Source organism: Pocillopora verrucosa, chromosome 6 (genome assembly GCF_036669915.1).
Source record: "Pocillopora verrucosa isolate sample1 chromosome 6, ASM3666991v2, whole genome shotgun sequence".
NCBI lineage: Eukaryota > Metazoa > Cnidaria > Anthozoa > Scleractinia > Pocilloporidae > Pocillopora > Pocillopora verrucosa.
The window spans coordinates 7,182,382-7,196,197 of NC_089317.1; the positions used below are offsets into that span (position 1 = coordinate 7,182,382).

General features: G+C 37.4%; 1 protein-coding gene across 2 annotated transcripts in view; it reads left to right on the forward strand.

Annotated features, from left to right (window-relative positions):
* The first annotated feature begins 7,332 nt into the window (after positions 1 to 7,332).
* Positions 7,333 to 13,816, forward strand: part of LOC131788901 (NLR family CARD domain-containing protein 3-like) — a 29,860-nt gene continuing 23,376 nt past the window's right edge. For both annotated transcript variants that reach the window (XM_066168543.1, XM_066168542.1), the window contains exons 1-2: positions 7,333 to 7,631; positions 7,818 to 7,883. The gene's annotated coding sequence lies outside the window, so the exon portion shown is untranslated. The remainder of the gene's footprint in view (positions 7,632 to 7,817; positions 7,884 to 13,816) is intronic.

Genomic DNA, 13,816 nt, shown 5'->3' on the forward strand with positions numbered 1-13,816 from the left:
CTACGATCGCTACATCGACGACTGTATCAGCGCCACCTTTTCTACCAGGGATGAGCTGACTCAATTAATAGCCGTTATCAATTAATTTCGCCTGGCTCTGAAATATACGTAGGAAACTTCCGACACTTCTCTGGCTTTTCTAGACATCAAAATTTCAATTAAAGTCAGAAACAAGAGCCAATGGAATTACTGAGTTATTAAATTTTTTCACTTTTTGGTAATCCGTTTTAACTCTCAATTTTCTTCAAATTAAAGCCACCTGAAGTCAATATCATATCTAATCGTCGAAACAGCGAAACTTGAATCACATAAGCAACGGTTAAGTTACGTCCGAAGCTGAATGAAAATTCAACTCAAGCAGTTTAATTCAGCTGTACACAATAGGCAAGCGAAAAATTTTGGGAACAGGTTAATTAAGTGTTTTGTTTAACTGGAACGAAGCAAAGCTTGTGATCGAGGATAGCTTTCGTTTCAATATCCTGACGTCAATTTCTCGCTTCGAACGTACGAGTTAAGGATTATGTTCCTACTGAGACATTTGGTTAAATCAGTAAAGATAGTTATACCCTAATGTTCAAATGTTTTGCTGCGTGGTAGCGAACGGAGGTTGTATATCAGATGATAACCGAAATTCAGAGAACTAATAAGAACACTTGAAATATGAAATATCATGATCTTGAAATTTAATGGAAATAGATGGTTAGTGAGTGCGTACGACTCTTATTCAGTTCGGACTCAAACCTACCACCTTCCGTTCAGTACTTCGGACACTCTAACACTTACATACAGTTGACTTGTGGCAAGCTAGCTCGATTACCTTTGTCCTTGGAGATAGACTTCCTGCATATTGCGAGCATATGATTATTGATATGTGATTCTTACTCGCAATGCTGCATTCATTAGATCTCTTACTCATTTTGCTAACGCTAGGTATTTGTGATCCAACTGAGCTTACCAATGGAATTCGCCGGCTGCACAAGACTCGCGAGGGATGGCTCTCACCGTCTCCATGGTGTGAACAGTATCAGTTTTTTCTTGGCTATATTTTTACAAGTCTTAAAGTGGTCAGAAGAAAGAAAACGAGAGGAGAAATCAGTAACGTATCTGTTGATATGTCGTCAATACTAGACCCGTATGAAGAGTGTTCAGCGCCGAGAACAGTGTTGATTGAAGGAGAACCTGGTATGGGAAAAACCACCTATTGTAAAAAGAACGCCTACGACTGGGCCACCCAAAAGGCGAACACCTCAGGGCTGCGGCTCAACAGCATTCAAAGCAGTATTGTTGCTGAAGTGTCGAGAAATGCATTCTGATGTTTGGGAAGCCATTGATGAGCAGCTTCTGCCCCGTGACATCGATGAAGAAGTCAAACAACAATATCATTTTATTGATATTGGATGGATTGGATGAGTTACCATCCAGTAAATTGTCGATTTTTTCTGAGTTAATTGAAGGAAGAGTACTTCCCAGGTGCCACATAGTTGCAACAGCAAGACACGAAGCTGGAAAAGAGGTGAGGAAATGCTGTGACACGCTGCTTTAGATCGAAGGATTTACTGAAAACCATGTGAGAGGACTTGTCACCAAGTACTTTAAGGAAAGACACGATTTAGCTCAACCGCACTTGGATATGGTTGAATGTGTCTCGAGAAGAAATAGAAAAAAGAAGGGCGGGGTTTGAGCTAGGATTTTATCACTGGGGGACAATTTGTCCACTCAGAAAAAATTTTGGAGGACATTTTTATTTTTAGGGGGACAGACTAATTAGTTTTTATTTAAAATTTTTTTATATTTATACAGGCAAGCCAACGCAAACATTTCTTTTTTTTTTACCGGATACTTGTAATACAAGGAAAGTGATACAAACAAGAAAAGTTAAGTTACAGTGCTGTGCAAAAGTATCAACGACGATTATCTTCGTTTATCGCGCTTTGTTCTTCCGATATATCGCCGATATATCGTTCATTTTCTTGACACTTTAAGAACGAAAAATCGACGAGATATCGGAGCTTTCCTGCGATATCTCGTTCCAACGATGTATCGTTCCGGCGATATATCGCTAAAACAATATATCGTAGAGCGTGCGGAACATCATCACGATATATCGCCTCAGTAAAATATCGTTTCAGTGATTTATCGCTGAATCAGGAATGACTCATTGCGATATATTTTTCTAGTGATATATCTCCTCAGCGAGTTTTCTTATAGCGAGAAATGCTTGTCTACTATATCTCGTTCAAGCGAACTTATGGAGGAGTTTACAACGATTCCACGCTTGGCCAGTTGTTTTTGAATCTGAATGCTTGTTACCTCGCGGGTACATTATATGCAAATACAGGTTGGTTGCCATGGGGATGCAATAACACATCGCAACGCGTTAAAAAAAATAAGCTTTGCACCCTCCCTGAGTACCGTTTTCACAAGTTGTCTTTCTCTCGCTCTCGCTATTCTCGTTTGTTCGATAGTATCAAAATAAAGGTTATAGCGGGTTTCGCCCATAACGAGTTTCGCACATATCGTTTCGCCCAGAACGAGAATGGTTTCGCCCAGAACAATAAAGGTTTCGCCCATAAGTAAAACTTCTACACTCTCACTCGGAAAACGTCAACCTTATAAACGGTTGTATGCACAGAATGAAGAAAAGTGACTTGACCTGAGATCATGAAATTTTGAAACGAACAAGTTACTGTTGAAACGAACAAGTCAATTATAGCTTTCACTGTGGAGAGGGGATTGTTAAGGTAATTCGCGCACGAAATACTGCAGAGACGTCCGTTTGTCGTAAAAGCATTGCTATAATTTTTTTGCATCACTTTTCTTCTCGAGAATTAAATTAAACGCTTTTGAAAACACTTGCGCGTGGAACATATCGTTGCAAATCTTTTGTACACGGAAGATAAGTTCCGCACGCCAGCTTATGAATACATGTGAATATGGTTTCGTGAATACTAAAACAAAGGAATCGAGAGTTAAAGATTGTATTTCTGACATAGGTAACGGCAACATATAATTGGAAAAGAGATAGAAACTAGTCAAGTTCATGAGTGCGCGCGCGTGGAATAGCTTTACTACTCCGACGAAGCGTGCGGTACGAAAGCTTTAACTTAAAGGAAATTACCGTCTTGCACAAAAAATCTCAATCAAACCTTATCAATAGAATTTGAAAAGCTTACTCTTGCAAAAATATCTCACCTGTTCGCTAATCAATAGATTTTCACTCTTGCAAAAAAAATCTCACCTTTTCACTAGTCAATAGAATTTGAAAAGAACCGAAGTTCACTCCTGCCAAAAAAATCTCCCCTTTTCACTAGTCAATAGAACTTGAAAAGAACCTTTGTTTACTCTGGCCAAAAAAATCTCACCTTTTCACTTGTCAATAGAATTTGAAAAGAAAACTGAAGTTTACTTGGCACGCTATTGTTTCCAAAGTGAAGTCAAATGTAATTTGAATACCAATAGTAATTGTATTGTTTATGAATAGACGCGCGGTCCTAATTACAATTTGTTAACAAGTTTTATAAGATGTTGTTGTCCGCCTTTCTCAGTTGACATGCCGACTAACAATAAAAAAAATCCGCCCCTTATTCCAGTATAAAAGGGGTTAATACCGATCACGAGAGTCATTCGATCATAGATCGCCATACAAACCCGCCATACGAAATTTCTCGTGTCTCGTCCAAAAAAATGTGTTCAAACGACTGTTGTATAACTTGCAAACAACCTGTGCGACCCAGACAAGAAGGTCAGGCCCCGCGCTACGTCCGCCATTACGAAAGTCGTGTATGAACATTGTATGAACAGAAAACAAAAGCCCGGTTACCGGGCTCATCTAAAGCATATGCCTAAAGAGGCCCTTAGCCTGGATAATCACTGATTGTCAGTCTGGGCGAATCGAATTTATGCCTGGGCGAAACCATTCTCGTTATGGGCGAAACGCTTCTTGGGCGAAACTCGTTATGGGCGAAACCCGCGGATACCAAAATAAATATAGTCTTTCTTATAATTTGTCTTATTTTGTGTAGTAGCGAACTTGCTTGACTGATGTGTAGCGAACGTGGGGCAAACTTCGACCATAGCCGACTCTGTATGTAGCGAAACTGGCTTAAATTCATTATACTGCCCTTTTCACGCTGATGAAACAGAATAGAATGATACACTAGGTTTACTTTCCTACTCACTCAGACAGTATCAGTCTGGTCAAAAACTCGCCGAACGGCGCAATGTTGCCTCACCAGTCTAACATTTAGCCATGGCGATATCTTATCGACGCAAACGATATATCGCTAAGCTGCAACGATATGTCGCCTAGTTTAAACGAGATATCGTTAAGCGGCTGAGTTCAAACGATATATCGTTCCGGAAAAACGATATATCGCTGAGTTCAAATGATATATCGCTCAGGGAAAACGATAATTTGTGAGGAGCTCAACGATATATCGGCGACATCTCGCGGTTGTTAGAACAATAGCCCCCCGATATATCGCCGATATATCGTTCTAACGGAAATATCGCTCAAATATCGCTGATATCTCGCGATTATCGCGATAAACGACGGTAATCGTTTGCAATTCTTTTGCACAGTACTGTATTGGTATCAACACTTTTTTTTCTCGTCATATTTAAACAAAGGATCAATGACTATGCTTTATACTTCGAAACATTACACGGCAGAATCTTGTCCCGGCATCCCCTTGTAAACTTCAATTCCTTTCTTAATTACTGGTAGACGTACTTGTACTAATTCTTCTGTTGGTTCTCGCCTAAACATCAAGGGCTGTAGAAAAGTCAAAGTCCTTGAAAGGTGGCCCCTCAATGTCAATGGTCATGAGCACATCTCAGCTTTCAATCTGTTTCTCAAAGCATTCTTAATTCGATTCTGTGCGCTAAAACCTCTTTCACAGCCAGCTGTATTAGTAGGCGATACAAGTGCCACTTGACAAAGCTTAATAAAATTTCGGACCTCATCGCTATGATGGGTAGCGAGCATTTTCCATAGTTCAGCAATGTGGCCCACGGGGTAATATTCCCTCACAATCAGCTCTTTAGCAAAGTTCCATTCAATTCTACATTTTGACGATTAAGTTTTTCGCTGCCGTCAATTATCTTAACAGAAAGATCTGTATGATCTTGGATCACAAATCCTAATCCAGATCCTCCCAAAGGAACGCACCCTTAGAGTTCGCATGTTTGTGAAAAGTGCAGTATAGATTGCCAGGTGCGTTCACCACGCTTAGTTGACCACGAGACGTACGTGTTCAGTAAAGCGTGCCTGAAACGTGACTTTAGAATGAACTTTAAACGTGCGATAAAATATACTTTCCACGTTCTGTTTTAGCTCGCAATTTCTGTTTTGAAATAAAACTCTTCGTGTGTGCTTCCTTTCGAGTTTTTTCCCCTGAATTTGGTAGGGGACAGATTGTCCCCTAGGCCGTTTTTTTTTAGGGACAATTTCAATTGCAGTGCGTGATTGGCGCAATAGCGCGGCCTGGCTCAAACCCTGGAAGGGACCAGTAGAAACGGAAGAAGACCTGACAGATCTTTACAAACCGCAATTGAATTGCCTCGGGTTGGTAGCGTTGAATGGTTTATCTAACTACAAATTGGATTTGAATGAAACTCAATTGGGAAACCATGCAAAAGAGTTGGCTGAATTTGGATTTCTTGCATAAAAGTTTTAAGAATTCTTTGCAGCATTCTTCAATTGTGCTCAGATTCAAGGGAAATTAGACTTGACGAACTAGTTTCCTATTCAAGGTATTTTTTTAAACTTGAAGAGGTACTTTCAGCCATGAAATCCGATGAACACGTCGTGGCTCTTGTAAAGAGTTTAACAAATGAAGTCAAGGAAAATGAAGGCAGTGGTTTAAAAGTTGTATTGGAGGCCATTAACGAATGTAAAAGACAAAAGAGTGATTTTCACTCACGGTTAACGAAGTCTTTTGGAACTTGTTTGAATCTGACCAATTTGAATTTGTATTACAATGGTATTGGTGGTGCTGGTGCTACCTCTATTACCGAGGCCATCAAAGTGAACAAGACGCTAACCAATTTGGATTGGTCTGACAAAGGCATGAGTGAAGCCAGCGCTACATCTATTGCTGAGGCAATCAAAGTCAACAAGACGCTAACCAATTTGAATTTGTGTAGCAATGGTATTAGTGATGCTGGAACTACATCTATTGCTGAGGCAATCAAAGTCAACAAGACGCTAACCAATTTGAATTTGTAGAGGTAATCACATGATTTCGAGTTCAATTTGGAATAAATAAGCACGAGTAAATATTTTCAAAGACTAACAAAATTGAGTTATGTGAAGAGTTTTAGAGACCAGGCACTTTATTTATCACCGGGGGAGGGACAATTCATTTTCCCTTTTTTTTTTTTTTTTTTTTTTTTGAGGGGGGAGAGGGGGATGGGGTTTACATGGTTTGCAATGAACGGAGGCTGCTCAGTTGTCGCCAACAGAGTTTTAAGGGGGACTATAGAAAACTGACCGCCAATTGACTGTCAATGAGGAATCATAAGTATATTATGGGGGAAGCAGGTAAATTAAGTCGTGACACAACCAAAATCCTCCAGCCCCCCATAGGCGATAAAAAATGACCGGCGCCTTACAACATGAAGCTAGTCTTTCTGAGTGTTTGACTCAGGGTTCAATTCAGATTTTATCTTCACTATTTGAGCTTGCACAGATAAATTTCAAGTTATAGGAATAAGGTCAATAATTCCTTAGTAGAGCTTTACGAAGTATTTATTTTGAAAACTTTATGCTTTTCCTTTGTAGGCGTCAGCTTAAAAATATATTTGAGAGCATTAATTTAAAATCAGTCGCAGAGTTCATTTCTTTAATCCCCGCAGGACCATCCGACTCTCTGTCCATGTGTTGATTCCGTACAATATTCTGATCAGGTCCATCTAGGTCAGTCCTTCTCGCCTAGCTAGTCTTTGGACGGGTTGATGATGGAGACGTCAAAAGAACAGACCTAAAGGCTTGGTTTACAGTTTAACTTTGCTGATCAGACTTCAACAATTAGTAATCAGAAGGAGGAAGGTTTTGATTGGGATTAAGTGGCAACTACGAGCGTCGAAGTTGAGAGTCTCTGGCTGTGTTTTTAAGGGGAGGGGGGAAGGGACAGATTCTGGCCTTTAAAAATTTTAAAAACGTAAGAGGACTAACGCATCACTCGTCAGTTGTTTTGGCAATAAAATGCTATTAGAAATCTGCCGTGCGTGTCTTGTCAACATGCGTGACCTGTAGTAAGAGGTGGTATGAAGTGAATCACGCGTCACTCGTCTCCAGCTTTGGGGGAAAAAAGGTTGCTTATTGTTCATGTGAACCTTAAAAGAATGCCGTTGTAATTTTTTTAACGATGTTTCTTCCTGAGGCCGAGAAACGCATTGCAAAGTTAGTTTTATTGCGTGATGGTGTTACTCGATTTTAGGTGTTATATTTCATTTCAGAATGGTCTTATCTGCGCATATCATGAACAACTCCCTTCTCTGGGTCTGTTAGAATACCTACCTTTTATGACTTTCTTCGTTCTCTCGACGGAAGATCGGGAAACAAGGAAACAAATAGGTTTAAACTCACATTGCTGTTCATGACAAGAGTTGACGCGAAGAAAGAGCAGGTACAGACAAAATAGTAAAGTTATTCACTCCGTAACTTTAACTTAAACTTCAATAACCCGTTGTTGACTTACGGTATTTCACTCGCGTAAATGCGTATGATTACGAAAATTTTAACACAAGCCTTTGGAAATAAGCGTATGGTGAAGATATAACTGATACATAAGCTACTTTTTTTCTCTTTTCAGGTCGATTGCGTACCCTCTACACGTACCCCGTGTGTAATTATTTCGTTTAAAGCGCCATTCTGAGAGGTAAGTAGATTCATGAATTATGAATTGATGCGCACTAAAAGGTCACTTTATTTGAATTTCATACTTTAGTAAGGGTCTGTTTTGTACTCAGACCAGATGTTTTACTTCCAGCAGTCGTTTCTGATCTAGATTAACGGGACAGGGAAATGCTTTAGTGAAGATTGGAACACGCAATACGTATCAGTCTAGGCGGAAGTTGCTATTTTCGAAGGCGACAGGAAACTGAAAGCGAAAGCCTTTACTCACAGTTCGTTTTCCGGTGCTAGAGAATGACTAGCCTTCTCTAATTCAATGACATGTTTTCCGAGAACTCGACTGAGGCATTATTTATTGATGATATTTTTTTCAACAAAATTATTGTGCTTTTAAATTCAATCTGATAAACCATAGGACATTTGACCACAAGTAATGTTTGGGACAAATCGTGCAGTCTCGGTTATAGTCAACTAATTTTCCACAAAGTGTGACTCTCATTTGATGCATATAAGCTGATAAATCTAATAGTGCTAAAACATAATATTAACAGAGAGACTTTCTTATGCAGAAAACCCAAAAGATAGGGAATATTTCCATAACAAATAACCACTGAGGTGGGTGGGATGGAAAGAAAATGGCGGATGAGGTTCAGTGTGCACTGAAGAGGCTATTGAGCATTTGAACTCTAATTCCAAAGCAATCTTTCTTTGTACCTTAGCATATAGCTTTACTTTACCAGTAACAGGGACCACTTAAATTATGCAACAGCTGATTCAAAGCTAAGTTTCCCAAAAACTATTGAAGTTTTCCTTGGCAATTTGTTGAATGACATATTTACATATTATATATTATATTTATATATTATCCTCAATTCCCAGTTCAACCTGCTGTGTTTTAAAAATAGCAAACACATGCAGTATCCATGAATTGAAATATCTGAAGGTTTTACCATTATAGGATTCCTCTTGAGCTCAATTATTTTTTAACAACCCCTTTTCAGCATGATCGAGTGAAACAGCCTTATGTCGTCTATGTCTTTCAGATTGTCCTAAAGCTTTCTTCAGTTCACTTTATTGTTCAATAGCAACAATTACTGCCTTAACCCTTTAACTCCCAGATCCAATTTTTAATTCTCCTTACTGTCAGTTATACAATTCTTATAATGTTAGTTCAGAGGATTTAGTATTGGATCAACTAATTATCCCTGAATTGAAATTTTTCTTAATTCTTGTCACTTAGTTGGTTGATTGTAAGGAGAAATTTGGTCTTGGTCACTCATGGGAGTTAAAGGAATAAATATAGCACCTTGAATGGAATTTTTGTGACCGTCATATCTCTCACATTTGATTAATATTTATTTTGTGTTTTTCTTTTTCAGAAATTATTAAATGTCCATCATTTTCTGACTGCTCATATTTTTTTTTTGAAGGCAGGAAATCTTAACAGGGAAGGTATATAGGTTTTTTTTTTCCATTTTTCCCTCTTTAATATAAGACATATATGTAAGGATTTTTTGTGTCTTATTCTCATGGCAATGAAAAATGTTTATGTTATTATGGGCTATTCTCTTTTTTTCATGAATATCAGTTTGCTTTGAATATGAAACATAATGTTAAAGTAGCAAGATAGGCCACTAATTAAATTTGCATCAATCTTTAACCAGTGGTTCGATCCTTTGAATTTACGCTCAGGAGTATAAATTGAATGTTGTCATCCTTCAATAGTGTTTGACACCATGTCTCATTATGTTGGACCTTGCAGCTGAAATGCATCTAATGATTAGAAAGTTGCTTTGGTTGTTACAGGTGTAATGACCAGTATAAGATGCAACTGCTTGCTCTAATGCAAGGTTCTGTATTTGTGACCATCCATACAATTTTTGGGAGAAAGGTGATAGCAAGCTTAAGCTCACAACAGGCTTCTACTTGAAAACATCCATGTTTATAATTATCAACTTCTTGATTAGCAAAAATCAAAGGAGGAACATTTGGCTATGAATGAGTTGCATTAGGATTTAAAGCAGACACTTTAATTACTTTTTCTCATGTGGAGGTTACTTTTGATGATGTTTGTAGCACATTGAAGCACAAAATCTAACTCATGGCTGAATGAATTGTGACAATTACATGTAAACAATCCATTATGTTCAAGATATTCATAAATCACAGTTATATACAGCCAAAATGTTTGTGTAAAAGTACATTTCATTGGATGGCCAGAGGAATTTTTAGGGGATGATAAAAATAATGAAAACCATCATGGCCCATACCATCTTACAACTGCTTAAATGATGAGATTTAAAATATTTCATATCTAGCCCAATCATAGATTTTTAGATTAAGGAGACCCTTAATTGTTTAAAAAATAGTAATCTGAAAGTTGACTTTGTGGCAAATGGCTAATACAGGCTGTTTATTTTTGTCCAATGAAAAGTGTGTGAAAATGGCTGGCACGCTGAAAGGTTTAAAATGATTTAAGTAAGACACATGTATTCATTAAATCTCACCAGAGGAACAAAGCTAACAGAACTCAACACAAGAAAGAACTTGTGCATAAGATTTTTTCTGAAATGGGTGTACTTTGTACGTGTAAATGAGAGCAAGTAACATTATTTTGTTATGGATATTACATAATGGCCATAATTAAACCAGTCCTCTTTTTTTGTTTTCTCTGAAATTAAAAACCATTTTTATGTCAGCCTCAGGCTCCTTTTTTACTTTCTAGGGGCCTAAACTTGAGTGTTATAAATTATCGAAATCCTGGAAAACACATGAAAACATAAAGCCCACTTCATGTAATGGACATTATATTAAAGACATTACATTACAGACATCACATTATAGACATATTATATTATGGACATTATGACTGCATTACTTTAATTATGGTAATTCTCTTTGGAGAAATAAATGCCACATGCATACCAATTTTGTTCAAATTTATCATATCCAAGTTTTCAGTGCTTTTAACTAAACACCATTAACAATAACCATAACAACAACTGTACATTGATTAGGAGAAGTAACACCATGCTGACATGAGGAGTATAAATTTTCAAAAAGTGTGAGTCCAAGTGTGAATTAAGTTTTCTGAGACATATATTTAGAGTCAGCACCTTCTTTTATAATATCTGAAGATAACAAATTAAAATATAGCATGCAATGTTTCAGAAATGTAGCTTAAAATAAGCAATACTTCAACTTTCAAAGGTCATTGCACTGATAATACTATAGAGAAAGTTGTCAATTCATACAGTTCAGTGCAGTATAACTTTCCAAAATAGTATCAACTGGCTTATTAACAGTCAATGAATAGTACTCTTGCAAAAAGTTCAGAACAATCCAAGTTTCATAATTAAAGCAGTGTTTAACTACTGCAATCTGCAGCTAGTTTGATTATTTATTTGAAAACATTTTCTTTTTGAAGATATTTAAAAAGCCTCTTGATATATGAAAGACTTGGAACATGGAAACATCCAGTGCCTTTAAGCTCTTTGGAGTCATAGAAGACTCTTCTCTTGTGGACAATATCAATAGTGCAAGTCTCAGAGGCCAGTTAAATCTTTTGACAACTTGGTGAAGAAATTTGATTTCAACCTCATTATCAGTAACCCTAAGGGCTCTTCCAATGTAAAACTCAGTGTCACACTAGAAATCCGCACCAGAAAGCAAGAACCAAAAGACAGCAGAAACACTAGTTAGAGCATGCTCATTAAAACTGAATCGTAAGGAGCATGCTCTTTATGGAATACTCCAGATACCACCATTACATGTACACCTAAGTTTAGTATTGATGCTATGATTATCAGCTGAACCAAAAAAGAGAATTAACTTGTAATTGGGCCTGATTAAGATAAATTTATCAGTTCTGACAAAGTCAATTATCAAAAGTTCATATTAAATAAATAAAAATATTCCCTTATTCTTACCAGTGTAAGAAAAAGTTCCGGTATCCGGTTAGATCGCTCCAAGTCAGATCGCTCCATACCAAAGTCAGATCGCTCCACTCGAAAGTTAGTTCGCTCCATCAAATAAGTTACTTCGCTCCATACATAAGTTACTTCGCTCCATGTAGAAACCTAATACACTAACTTACTTCTGATCTTTATAGTTTATAGTTGATGATGTGTATTGCGTCTTGCGATCGAGTTGCTGAAATATAAAGTGATCGACGATTCGCTCACTTGAACCCACCAAAGCAAATTACCAATTATGAAATAAGTGTTTCAGTGTGTAATAAATGATGAAATAAGTGTTTCACTGTGTAATAAATGATAAAGTTATGGTCTAAATGTGTTAAAAAGATCATTCGAATAAAATGTTCTGGGAGCAATATGACAACAACGAGAGGTCCGCCAGACAGCTACTGAAAGCCTGTTCTTTCCTGAACGGTCCTGTTTAAAGAGCAGCAGACACCACAACCATCACAAACAAAAGGCTCCTTTAGGAGCCACCAAATAAAATAAAAGAAATGACCAACAATGAATATGATTTATAAATATTGCTTTCAAAGAATCGGCATTTTTAAACGTTGTCAAATCCAGCCGTGAGTGAGACTGGGTTCGACTCCGGTTAAAAATGGCGAGTCTTTAGTCGCGTTACAACACTCTTTCTTTTCTTTTCCCTTATCCTTCTGTCTCTTATCAACCTTCCACTTTAGTTTTCTTCATGGAGCGAAGTAACTTATGTATGGAGCGAAGTAACTTATTTGATGGAGCGAACTAACTTTCGAGTGGAGCGATCTGACTTCGGTATGGAGCGATCTGACTTGGAGCGATCTAACCATGGAGCGATCTAACCGTAAGGCAAAGTTCCATAGCGTAATATCTGTAACGAAAATTTTATAATGTCCATAACAGGAAGTTTTTACCTCAAGCACAAAATCTAACTACAGAACAAGGAATACAACTAGATTTTAAAGTTATGCAATCTGCACGATGTGTTGATGTGTTGTGTGTGTTCTCATCTTTGTCCCTGAAATCATATGGAGGGTCACATTTGGTCAGCCTTTGTGAATCATGGAGGTTTTTGTTGTTGTTGTTTTTTTGTTGTTGTTGTTGTTTGTTGTTGTTTTTAATTCTAGTTGACTTTTGATAATTATAAATGAATAAAGGGGGTATAAGTTTCTAAGGAAACTGTGGTACTGCCTTGGTGGGAGAGTATACCAGGATAATTTAGTATTATCAGTTGAGTTGATAAGGTTATAAAGGATGACATTTTGAGTGTTAGCCCTTTGTCAGAGCAAACAAATTGTCAGCTTTTAACCTCATCACAGAGGCAAATTTACATTTATTTATCAACTCGGCTGACAATAAGAAAGTACTTTGATACAATTATATAATGTTGCCGTTAATACCACTTGTAACCTTGGGGCACCTGTTAGTGCCCTTATTTGTGACTGTCATTGTCTTTCATAACTGACATATAGTAACTGTTGTTCTGCTGCTTGTCTTTTCAGACTTTCTGACTTTATCCCTGATTCAAGGATTATTTTCTTGAACCCAGGAAACTCTATACAAGGTAGGAGGACTTGCTGCTCTTTTTTTCTCTCATTTTTGAAACTTGCCTTCATTTTGTCAATCTGTATTAACCCTTTAATTGTCATGACTGGCCAAGACAGAATTTCTCCTTACAATATCAACACAATATCAACCAGAGAAGTGATGAAAGTAAAGAAATGTATAAATGTGAGAGTTAAAGGGTTTACTTAATAATTTATTTGCAGGGAATAATTTTGTCCTGTTTGCATATGTTTAGAATTCTGCAGGCTTTTATTTCACTCATATCCATATAGTATCAATTATTTTTTCTGGTAATGTCCTTGACAAAGTACATAATCACCCCACACTTGCAGATCTTGGGAAATTAGTACATTCTTGCAAAGTGTCTATCATAGGTTTTGCCAAGTTAAACCTAACTTAAGTCCTTCAAGGTACCCTTTGGCAATTAGCAGCTACC